The following is a 12,827-nucleotide window of genomic DNA, read 5'->3' as shown; positions in this document are numbered from 1 at the left end:
GAAACACCCTTTTGTTTTAGGTTTCGTTTGATAAAACTGAATCTGAATTCTGAAATCTGAATATTGAAACAATTAATTTGCTGAATTTTAAGCACTAAAAAAAATATATGAATGTCTAAATTTTAATGCTAAATCTATTTATACTGTTTGATAAATATTTATAGCTGAATACTTAATAAGTTTAATTTGATAATTTTGCCCTTATATCCTTTTATTCAAAAAAGAAATAGAATCTATGATTTAATTAGTTTAAAACTGTTAGGTATGAAAATGAAAATATTTATTTTTAAATCAAATTAATATAAAGATGAAATATATTATATGAGGAGTATGGAAAAGATGTAAAAGTCATTAATAAAAAGGGAGAAAAGAGAAACTAAAAATTGCTAGATAAAGAATATTAAGTTGTTTAATTAGATAAGAATTTTGAACATAATTAACAAACAAGGGTAGATTTGGTAGATAAGATAAGGTAGTTGAAGTAATTCTATTGATTCTTATCAAAATTAAGCATTCAGTTAGGATTCTTGTACTGAAAAAAATACACATAGGTTCAGCACTGCTTAACAAGTTTAGTAAATAGATTTTCATTTGTCAAACACTCAAAACATCTGAACGTTTGAAAAAATTCAGATTCAACACTTTTTTATGTTATCAAACAGACCCATAATCTAATAAAGTTCCGAACCTTTTTTCTTTATTTAATCTTTGATAGTATGTGAGTTCAGTTATTCAGTTTGTTGTATAAAACAAGAGAGATTTGTGGATTGTGATTGGAATTGTCAACGATATGTGGTTCAAATAGAAAAACGAGGCCAGCACGTTATCGGATGACATGCTTGCACGTATTAACATGTTGCGTTGCCATTCTCCACGTTTCCCAGTAATTTTTGTAGTCTGTTGTTTGTAGGTTGTGATGGGATACGATTTACTTTAACTTATTATTGGTGTTCATCCAGATCCAACCATTTGATAGTATCAGTTTTTTTTTATTATTTCTATTTTTTAAACCGTTTGAATATTTGATATTAGTTGGTCCACAACCTATACAAAGTGTACACTATAAAGGGCCTCATCATGACTTGGAACTTCTTGTTTATAAATACTAGTGTGAATGGCTCATTTGAGTTTGTGTCGAAATTAAAATGAGTAAATATTATATACATTACAATAAATACATTATCACCGTTTGATTCATGACATGTGTGCAAAAGTTAAATTTTGCACAGTTATTATTCATCCAACGTTGATAGTGTATACACTATCAGTACAGAAAAGATTAATCTAATTAAAATTGCTTTTAAAAAAAATTTCCATACTAAAACACATTTAAATCATAGTCTCTTTAAAGAGTAAAGAATAAAGATGGGCTGCCAGCCATGTAAATGTCTGAGTAGACATTTGCATTCAATATTTTGAGTTAGAACTCCATGTGTAATAAAATACATTACAAGGGCTGTACATACATTTCAAATTGTGACATCTTGGGAATATATTTTTTTGCCAAAAAAAAAAAATTCATGGCACATGTACAAATATGTGATCTATAAATAAGAAAGAGAATAATTAATTAGGATAGTATAGTTATTAGGGATTAAATTTAACACAAGTATTTTAGATTCAGATATGGATGCTAATTTGCCAAATGCTTTTTAGAGTTCCATAAACCAAATCAAATAAATGAAGGAGAGAAGATGTTAGAACACATTTTGTTGTTGTATTAATATCAAATGTGTTGCTCGCAAGGCCAGGCTCTGGTCAATAAGGCCAATACCGCCACAGGCACAAGCAAGATTTATATTGTAGTACATTATAAAAAAAGACTAGACTGCTTCACTTTCTAAAGTGAGCTCTATATTTTCTCCTACAAATAGGCTTTGGGCTCAACTAAACCAGATGAAGATCCGCCTGCATTGATATATGAAGCCATAGCTGGTTGATCTTTGTAGGAAAGATTGACATCTTCCAGAATTATACGACTGCATGGATACTTTTTACTGCAATCAAAATTTATAGCAACTTCAGTTGCTGATGTTCCATGTACATCTTGGTACGTCACATCACTAATCCTCACGCCTGAGGCCTGCCAAAGATCAATGTACAGATTTATCAGCTTCCATTTCTGAATTTATCAACTTTTTTCCCAGAAAGATAAAGAGTGATAGAAGCGATTCTTTTAATCATACCTGACCGGGACACTTGCCTCCACTGGGGCAGTAATTTTGGTCGATTATGATTGGGTTTTGGACATTAATCATTACTGCTTGCTGAAACAGAACTCCGGCAACAAATCCATTGCAAGGTTTTGCCCATGTTTTTATCCTCAGACCATTTTCTGTGCCCGAAAATGTAACTGTTTTAACTATCACATTTTTAACTCCTGATTCCTGCACACTGCTTGCCAGGCTACCAATACTAAATCAACCGCAAAGTCAATGTATCAGTGACCATACAAAACAAAATTACAGCAACGATAATTAAGAACTCTATGGACTCTTAATAAGTTTCCGATTTTGATACCTTATTCCATGGCCAGGACCACAGTTGATATTCTCAACCCACATGTTGGAGCATCCAGGGCCTAATGAGATGCAATCATAACCAGTGCCAATGTGAGAATTCGCAATTGTAATGCCATAAGATGATTGGACATGAATTCCATTAGTGTCTGGGCTGTTTTCGGGAGCTGAAATCTTTACTCCTTCTACCCTAGTGTTTTGGCAGCCATCAAGGATGATATGGAAAATTGACTGTTTAATGAACTTAGTCCACTGACCAAGACTTTGTTTGAATTGTAGAATCCCATGTTGTGGATCAGATAATAACTACACTCTTTTATAGGCGAATAGAGAGTGAAGTATTATACTAAAAAATCACACGAGGGTTAATTCCCAGGAAAGATTAAAGGGGTTACAAATGGTCCCGCTTAAAACCCAATCTCCTTAGACAAAATTACGCTACAAATGCAATTTACTAGCACAATATAACATTACAGCTATACCCTATAATAGCTATTGAAGAAATAAATAACAACTAAAGAGCACCAAAATTTAACGAGGTTCGGCCAATAATGCCTACGTCCTTGGACACTACCAAATTATATTTCACTAATAATGACTACAAAGTGAAATATTATAATAGAATTGAATCGGGTTGCATCTGATCACTCCCCTCTGATAGTGTCTTGCTCTATGGCTGCGGGTGGGGTGCCTAAAAGCTTTCGATTCTTGGATGTTTGTAGGTCGTATGATGAGTTTCATAGTGTGGTTAAATAAGCGTGGGAGGTGGAGGGTGAGGGACAGCCCATTAGGGTATTGCTCACAAAGTAAAAGGCGGTAAAACAGGCATTGTGCAGGTGGAATAAAGAAGTATTTAAAAATATTTTTGATCGTGTCAGGGACCATGAGGAGAGGGTCAGGGCACTAGAATGCTCCTTGGAGGAGGGACAACATTGCCTTACCCAGGCTCAAGGTGAGCTCAAGGAGTCCCTACTATGGGAGGCTACCTATTAGCGCCTAAAGACGTGTCTACGGTGGCTTGGGGAAGGTGACGCCAACTCTAAGTTTTTCCATGGACAAGTAAAACAACGGAGAGCTCGCATGTTTATCCATCGCATGAAGGACAGCAATAGGGTTTGGACGGAAGAATCTGGTAGGATTGAGGAGATGGCAATTGCATTCTTTGAGCACATTTTGTCGTAGCCTGGACAGGCGCAGATGGATCCCTCGTTGTTAGGAGTGATCTCTTTGATTGTATCTGAGCAAGATAACTTGGAATTTCAACGATTCCCCACAAAGGAGGAAGTCAAGACAGTGGTTTTCCAGATGGATGGTGACAATAGTTCGAGTCCGGATAGCTTTAAGGGGTCTTTCTTCACGTCATGTTGGGATATAGTGAAGGGGGGTGTCTACCTGGCGGTCTGTGACCTTTTTACAGGAGCGGAGCTACCCTGGGGGTACACTTCTACGTGGCTGGCATTGATCCCCAAGATTCCTGGGGCGTCGACTTTCTCAGATTTTCGCCCTATAAGCCCGTGTAATTTTGCTAACAAAGTCATATCTAAGCTATTGGCGAGGTGTTTGGAAAGCATGTTGCCGAAAATAATATCACCGCAGTAGAGTGGCTTTGTAAAGGGTCGACAGATCTCGGATAATATATTGATGGCATTAGAGATGTGCTCAGCTCTAGGGAAGAAGGTGCCGGGGTCCAATGTTGCTCTCAAATTAGACATGACCAAAGTGTATGATCGGGTATCCTGGAATTTTTTTTATCCAGGTCATGTGACGGTTTTGATTTGGGGAGCAATGGCTTGACATGGTTTGGAGGTTGATCTCGTCGTGCCTTTTTTCGGTACTGGTTAATGGAAATCGTGTCATTTTTTCGGTCCTCTCGTGGTATACGTTAAAGGGACCTGTTATCCCCAATTTTATTTATTATTGCGGCAGAGGTTTTATCTAGGAGGTTGAATGCGTTACTGGGTGAATCGAGATTTACCTCGTTCTTTGTGACGCAGGACTCTCCGAGTCTGACACTTCTTGCCTATGCTGATGATATTATCATCCTCTACAATGGTGGTAAATGATCCCTTGGGTGTGTCAAGCTGGCACTGGAGGGATACTAGGAAGTGTCAAGGCAGCGGGTGAATGCAGCGAAAAATTGTTTCTTGGTAGACAAGAAAGTGCCGGTCAACCGCAGGAGGGTGATTGCACGGGTCACCAAGTTTTCTCCACAATGTTTGCCAGTTACATACTTGGGCTGTCCGTTGTTTGCGGGGAGACGAGTGAAGGCATTATTCACTGATTTCCTGAACAAAGTCTCACAACGAATTGCTTCCTGGCATGGTCGGTGGTTATCAATGAGTGCTCGAGCTTTACTTATCAAAAATATTCTATCATCCATGCCGATTCATATCGTGGCAGTGTTGGAGCCTCCGAGAGGGGTCGTCTCAGATCTGGAGCGAATGTTTGCGAGATTCTTTTGGGGAGAATTGGAATTTGGTTCTAAACATCACTGGGCGAAGTGGGAGAAATTATGCTTGCCTGTGGAGGAAGGGGGTAGGTTTTCGGTCTCTTCCGGCGATCGTTGAAGCATTCTCCTGCAAGATATGGTGGCTGTTTACACGAGGCCAGTCTCTCTAGGCGTAGTTTATGAGGGCCAAGTACTTTAGGTCCCTGCATCCGAATCATGCTCCTTTTTCTGCTTAGTTATCTGCTAGTTGCAAGCGTATGCTTGGGGTCCGATCTTCCATGGAGTTTTGGTTGAAGTAGGACCTATCTAGGTGGGAGGTGGCTTTTTGGTGGGATAACTGGAGTGGGTTAGGACCTTTGGCCTGGAGGTATCTAGAGCTGGCTTCAGATGCGACGGTTGTGGAGTTTTTACGTGAGGGTCGTTGGGACTACTTGGCGTTGGCTTCGTTGCCCTCGGTGATACGAGAGGCGGTTCAGGGATCCTTCTTTTGCTTTGGTACGGAGCCGGACTACTTACTTTGGTTATTGGATCCCTCGGGGGTTTCACTAAGGTCTACCTATCAGCTTGTTCGCCCGGCTAGGGCTCGTTCCTGGGGATTTTCCTATATTTGGCAGTCCTCCATCCCACGAAAATTGTCCTTCTTCATGTGGTGCCTATTGAATGCCCAACTACCGGTGGACGATATGCTCGAAAACTTTCAGGTGCACGGTCCATCTAAATGTCACTGCTGCATGCAGGCTCAGCCAGAGACACTACTACACGTGTTCTCTACGGGTCAGCTGGCTAATGGGACATGGGCGTTCTTTGAGCAGTCACTAGGGATTACTACACCAACTATCACAGTTAGGTCTCGGTGCCAAACATGGTGGTTATTCCCTATGAAAGGGAAGGTGCAACGCTGGATAACTCGGGTTCTCCCACTCCTAATTTTATGGTTTCTATGGCGAGTTAGGAATATGTCTAGGTTCGAGGGTCACAAGCTATCCAGCTCTAAGGTACGGATCCTTATCATGAATGAATTGAGAATGTTAATTAAGATCCATTTTCCAGGCATTGCGGATTTGCCTCACCAATGGAAGGGTCTGCTGGAGGTGGTGACCACGACCCGGAGGGTTTTAACAGCTAAGATGGTGAGGTGGGTCTTCCTTGCGGGGGGTTTCTTTAAGCTAAACATGGATGGCTGCTCTACGGTTTGCGGTAGCGGGGGAGGAGAGGTGATTAGGGAGAGGTGATTAGGGACTCTGGTGGAAGGCTTATTGTTGCATTTGCGGACTCCTTCGGTTGCCTGGACTCTCTGCAGGCTGAAGCGCATGCCCTCCTCTTGGGGCTCCACTTAGGGTGCCATTTAGGGCTTTCCTGGCTAATCATGGAATCTGACTGATTAATTGTCTAAGGGGGAGATGGGGGGTTCCAGTTGTAATTCGACAATTTGTTCGGGCTATTTGGCTACTCACTTCAGGTTGTCACCAGTTTAGCTATTGCTATCGAGAGGGGAACACGGTGGCGGACTCGCTAGCAGCATGTGGCGTTGCGTCTGACTCTCGCTCGGTCTTTACTATGGCCTCTCACTTGCCACCTCACACTCGGGGGCTTTTGTCTTTGAATTTGCAAAACTTTTGTAACATTCGATTTTCTTTCAGGAGGTAGGGCCTTCGCCTTCTCCTTGGCTTTATACTCTGGCTTTGGTTAATATAATCGGGTTTTGAAAAAAAAAAAAGAAATATTATAATGGAAGGAGAAAGAAGAAAATTATCTTAGAAGATGAATAGACAATTTTGGAATGATTCAATTGAGAACGGAGGGTGTTAATTTATAACTAACAACCATCTCCTCTCAAGGCTAATTCCACCGATGTGGGATAGAAACCATGCCAACAAAGTCAACAAATCTTCATCTTGGCATAATTTCTAGTCCCACCAAAAATATAAATCTTCTCACAAACAACATTTGATAGTGTCTTCAGATTCCATTTCAAACTTTGACAATATTGATCAGGTCCAAACAAAGTTTGAACTTGACCGCAGCCACAACTTTTGTCAACATATTAGCAGGATTCTCAGCAGTCCGAATCTTTTGGATTTTGACTCTACTTTCTTTCAAAATTTCTCGCATAAAATGATATGGAACATCAATATGCTTCGTCTTTGCATGATAAACTTGGTTCTTTGCCAAGTGAATAGCACTCTGACTATCACAATGCATCTTGACGTATTTTTTATCAATTCCAAGTTCACCAAGTAATCCTTGAAACCAAATTGCTTCCTTTACACCTTTTGTGATTGTCATATACTCCGCTTCTGTAGTAGATAAAGCAATCGTTGACTGTAAGGTAGACTTCCAACTGACTGGTGCTTTTGCGAGCATAAATATATAACCAATAGTTGATCTACGTTTATCCAAATCACTAGCATAATCTGAATCACAAAAACCAACTACGTGCTGACTGTTATCCTGCTCAAATATCAAACCAACATCCACAGTACTTTGAATGTATCGTAGAATTCATGTCACATCTTGCCAATGCTCCTTACCTGAATCATGCATATATCTGCTCACAACTCCAACTGCTTGTGAAATGTCAGGCCGTGTACATATCATAGCATACATCAAGTTATCAACAGCATTTGCATACGGTACTTTTGACATGTTTTCCCGTTCTGAATTATTCTTTGGTGATATAGAGGCACATAACTTGAAATGAGGAGCAAGAGAAATACTAACCGGTTTTGACTTTTCATTCATGCCAAAACACTTTAGCATCTCTCTCAAATATTGTTTCTGAGTCATACATAATCTACTCATTTTTCGGTCTCTACTTATCTACATGCCAAGAATCATCTTTGCTTCTCCTAAATCCTTCATTTCGAATTCCTTCCTCAATTGAGTCTTCAGTTTCTCAATTTCTGTCTGACTCTTGGAAGCGATTAGCATATCATCAACATAAAATAGAAGATATATGAAAGATCTATCTTGTAGCTTGCGCAAATATACACAATGATCATATTTGCTTCTTATCTAGTTTTGTCCTATCATGAACTTGTCAAATCGCTTGTACCATTGCCTCGGAGATTGTTTCAATTCATACAACGATTTTTCAAGTTTGCACACCAAATTTTTTTTTTCCAGCAACTTTGAATCCTTCTAGTTGAGTCATATAGATCTTTTCTTCCAAATCTCCATATAAAAATGCAGTTTTTACATCTAATTGAACCAGTTCTAAATTCAATTGTGTTACCAAAGCCAATAAAATACGAATGAAGTAATGTTTAACAACTGGAGAAAACACCTCATTATAATCAACTCCCTCCTTCTGAGCATAGTGTTTAGCTACCAATCTTACTTTGTAACGAACATCATTTTGGTCAAGAGATTCTTCTTTTTTTGCATACACCCATTTGCATCCGATTGCAATCTTTCCCTTCGGAAGACTAGTTAGCTTCCATGTTTAATTCTTATGAAGGGAATGTACTTCTTCATCCATTGCAATCCTCCACTTTTCTTTATCCGAACTTTGAGCTGCTTCATTGAAAGTGACAGAAATATCATCATTTATTGTTGGGGATGCATAGGCCGCCATATCAGCAAAATGAGTAGGTTTTCTGATTGTCCTCTTTGGCCTACAGGTTGCAATTGATTCATGTTGCTATGAAAGTTCTTCAGTCTGAACCTCCTCTTCATTTGATTCTCCCTCTGCCATAAGAGAATCAACATTTTCTTCATTTGTTGGAACTATAGCTCTTTCAAACTCTACCTGCTTGGGAATGATATCTGATTGTTCAATATACACATTTTTTAACATCATGGATTCATCAAATTTAACATCACTGCTGAATATTATTTTCTTTGTCTCTGGACACCAAAGACGATAGTCTTTTATGCCAGAATTGATCCCAAGGAACACTGCTTTCTTTGCCCTTGGATCCAACTTTGATTTCTTAACATGGTAGTAAACAACACAACCAAACACATGTAAAGAATCATAATCAGTGGCAGACTTACTAGACCATTTCTCCAGTGGTGTTTTGCCTCCAATAGCAGTAGATGGCACTCGATTGATGAGATGGCATGCATATGTTACAGTTTCAGCTTAAAATTCTCTATCTAATCCAGCATTAGATAGCATACATCGAACTTTCTCCAATAACGTTCGATTCATGCATTCTGCCACCCCATTTTATTGTGGAGTCGATCTGACTGTGAAGTGTCTGACAATGCCTTCATCTTTATAAATTTTTTTAAATAGATCACCTTTATATTCTCCACCATTATTGGTACGGAGACATTTGATCCTTCTTCCTGTCTAAGTTTTCATCATCTTTTTTCATTTGATGAATACTCCTAGCACTTCATCCTTCGTCTTCATTGTGTATATCCATACTCTCCGAGAATAATCATCTACAAAAGATATATAATAGTGCTTCCCTCCTAAAAAGGTTGTTTTAGAAGGGTCCCAGACATCAGTGTGAACATAATCCAAGATACCTTCAGTATTATGGATTGTTGTTCCAAATTTCACCCTTGTCTGCTTCCCTTTGATGCAGTGCTCACAGAAATCCAGTTTACAGGTTTTCATACCTTTCAATAATCTTTGATTTATGAGCAATCTCAAGAATTTTTAACCTATATGTCCCAATCGCATGTGCCACAGCCTGGTTGCTTTTGAATCTCGATCATCTGTCGAAATTACTGCTACTGTTCCCATAACTATATCACCCAAATAGTGGTACAGATTATTTCTCTTTCGAATTCCCTTTAATACCATGCGTGCACCAGAAATGATTTTCATTACTCCATCCTTTGCTCTCATTTCGAAACCTTTTAATTCTAAGGTTCCCACAGAAATGAGATTCTTCATCAGCTCCGGTACATATCGAACATCTATCAAAGTTATGATTGATCTATCGTGATTCTTCAAACGAATTGAACCAATCCCATATGTGGTAAGAGGAACATTGCTGACTGTATAGACGACTCTGCTTTTGAGTTCTTTAAAATCAAAGAACCAATCTTGATGAGGACACATATGATAGCTACAAGCGGTATCCAACATCCATATATCAGACGAGCCAGTTGATGATGAAGCAAGTGAGAAATCCGAATTTGTATCATCACCTTCTGTTATATTTGATTCTACTATAGCCTTCTCTTTATCAGACTTGTCCTTATTTTTTAATTTTAGACAATCTTTCTTCCAGTGTCCCTTTTTCTGACAAAAGGCACATTTATCTTTGCTGGGTCTTGACTTGGATCTCCCTTTCTTTCCTTTGTTTCTGTTCTGTGAGCGATCTCTGATGATTAATGCTTCTGCATCTCTGGTTGAGCCTCCTTGGTTGTTTTTCTTCCTTAACTCATAGCTGTATAGAGTTGCTCAAACTTCACTGAAAGATACAGCAGCCTTCCCATGGAGTATAGTGGTTTTAAGAAATTTAAACTCCTCAGGAAGTGATCCCAATAATATCAGAGCCAGATCTTCATCTTTGAATGTTTCATCCATATTCATTAGATCAGTAACCAGCTGATTAAAACTGGTAATATGATCATTCATTGTGATACCTGGAACATAGGTGAAGCGAAACAGTCTCTTTTTCATATGGAGCTTGTTTTGACTGCTTTTCTTCAAAAAAATTTCTCCTAGTGCCATCCACAATTTATTTGCAGAAGTTTCCTTTGAAAATGCATACCTCTGTTCCCTTGAAAAGCACGATCGAATTATACCACATGCTAATCGATTCATAGTTTTTCAATCTTTCTCCTCAACATCATCTGATTTTTGTTCTTCAATAGCAATGTCTAGATCTTTTTGGAAGAAAGCGTCTAGAATCTCACTTTGTCACATGCCGAAGTGACCAGTGCCATCGAAAATCTCCACTGCCAATCTCGTATTTGTGACAGCAGTTCTTGCCCAAATAGACGGTGATGAAACTGCCGTTGAGGTGGACGTCGATACTTTTGTACTATCTTCCATTTCGGCTACAAATATTCTTCAGTAGCAACAATGAGTAGGCCTCACAAGATGAGCTGACCCCACAGGCTGGTCTTACTAGCCCTACAGGCGGACCCACTGACCCCACAAATGGACACTATGGGCCCCACAGGCAGGCCCTATTGGTCTCACAGGCAGACCCCACAAACAGGCCCTACTGGTCCCACAAGCAACTCCCACAGATGGACCAGAGTCCAAGGATATCTTTTCTGATGTAGAATATCAGATTTAACTGCGACCACAGAGCATACTCAAAATAATCTCAAGCTTTGATACCACTTGTTGTGGATCAGATAATAACTACATTTTTATAGACGAATAGAGAGTGAAGTATTGTACTAAACAATCACACGATGGTTAATTTCCAGGAAAGATTGAAGGGGTCACAAACGGTCCCGCTTAAAACCCAATCTCCTTAGACAAAACTACCCTACAAATGTAATTTACTAGTACAATATAACACTATAGCTATACCCTATAATAGCTATTGAAGTAATAAATAACGAATAAAGAACACCAGAATTTAACGAGGTTAGGCCAATAATGCCTACGTTCTCGGACACTACCAAATTATATTTCATTAAGAATGATTACAAAGTGAAATATTACAACAGAGGGAGAAAGAAGAAAATTGCCTTAGAAGATGAATAGACAATTTTGGGATGATTCAATTGAGAAGGGAGGGAGTTAATTTATAACAAGCAACCATCTCCCCTCAAGGCTAATCCCATCGATGTGGGATAGAAACCATGCCAACAAAGTCAACATCCCAATGGCTGTAGCACCATAGAAAAACAAGAAACAACATAGGGGAAATGATCAATCAATATTATCGAATTCAACTGAATATGGAATAACATTTCGCGGCACATGCTTGTTAGAGCAATTGCGGTTTTTAAGTTCACAGCACATGCCTATTTGGTACTTGGTAAAAGTTGAAAATCACTTACAGTATTGTATACCTATAGTTAAATCCTCAGGGAAGTTAGTATTGTATAATATATCGTACCCTTTAGAGTAATGTAAATGATGTGGGTTCTTGTTTTGAAAAAATTAAAAAAAATTTCAAAATAATATAGAGACTATCCAACCTGCCGTTACTCCTTGGGACAATGCTTGCCGGAGTTTTTGCAAGCCCAGAGACCAGTCCCTTGGCCATCAAGGGTTCCACTGTAAATCGAAAGTCCATTAACTCTTTCAAACTTGAGCCAGTTACCTGTATGTCCAAGAACATTATAATCAGATGGAGCAACAAGGGTTCCATCAATGCGAATGGTTATAGCATTATTCTTGCAACTTTGGCCCCAAAATGATGCTCCACCAACCAAAAATCTTCCCGGTGGAACATAGATTGTTGCAGGCGCAACTGAGGCACAAGCTGCAGCCCATGCACTCAAAAAAGAATTCATGGAATCACTTCTCCCATCATATTATGCCCCGTAACTCTGCACATTGTATGTTACACTCTTTGTTGATGACAAGAGGAAGGAAAAGAAGATAAATGGGATAGCGAGAAAATCTCATTTTGTTGTTCATTTTCTTATCAGAGGTGGCTACTAGAATCTGTAAAGGCTAAGATTAATTTTGCTGTAATAATCTGAGGGATGAGGAACTTGAAAAGCAATGGGCGATATTTGTAGGCTTGGAGTGAATGTAGGGATCGAGCAAATCACGCCATGCTGCCAATATTTTTTTTGCTTTAATTTCTTGTATTAGTCAATGTCAGAAATCGTAGTTTAACTTTAACCAACAAAAACTGTATGAGCAAACGTGAAGCACAAGAAGAAGAGGAAACAGAAGAATTATCGGCTGAAGTTCTTATCACATGAGACGTGGTTATTATAATGTGAAAAGGGCTTTAAAGAATTGGAAAAAC

At 39.0% G+C, this 12,827-nt stretch overlaps 1 pseudogene; it reads right to left on the bottom strand.

Annotated features, from left to right (window-relative positions):
• Window positions 1–1,864: 1,864 nt before the first annotated feature.
• LOC113736046 (polygalacturonase-like) lies at window positions 1,865–12,487 on the bottom strand (annotated as a pseudogene).
• Between the last annotated feature and the right edge of the window lie 340 nt (window positions 12,488–12,827).

Source organism: Coffea arabica, chromosome 3c (genome assembly GCF_036785885.1).
Source record: "Coffea arabica cultivar ET-39 chromosome 3c, Coffea Arabica ET-39 HiFi, whole genome shotgun sequence".
Classification (NCBI taxonomy): Eukaryota; Viridiplantae; Streptophyta; class Magnoliopsida; order Gentianales; family Rubiaceae; genus Coffea; species Coffea arabica.
The sequence above is the reverse complement of the archived record's forward strand: the minus strand, read 5'-3'. Positions and strand labels throughout refer to the sequence as shown.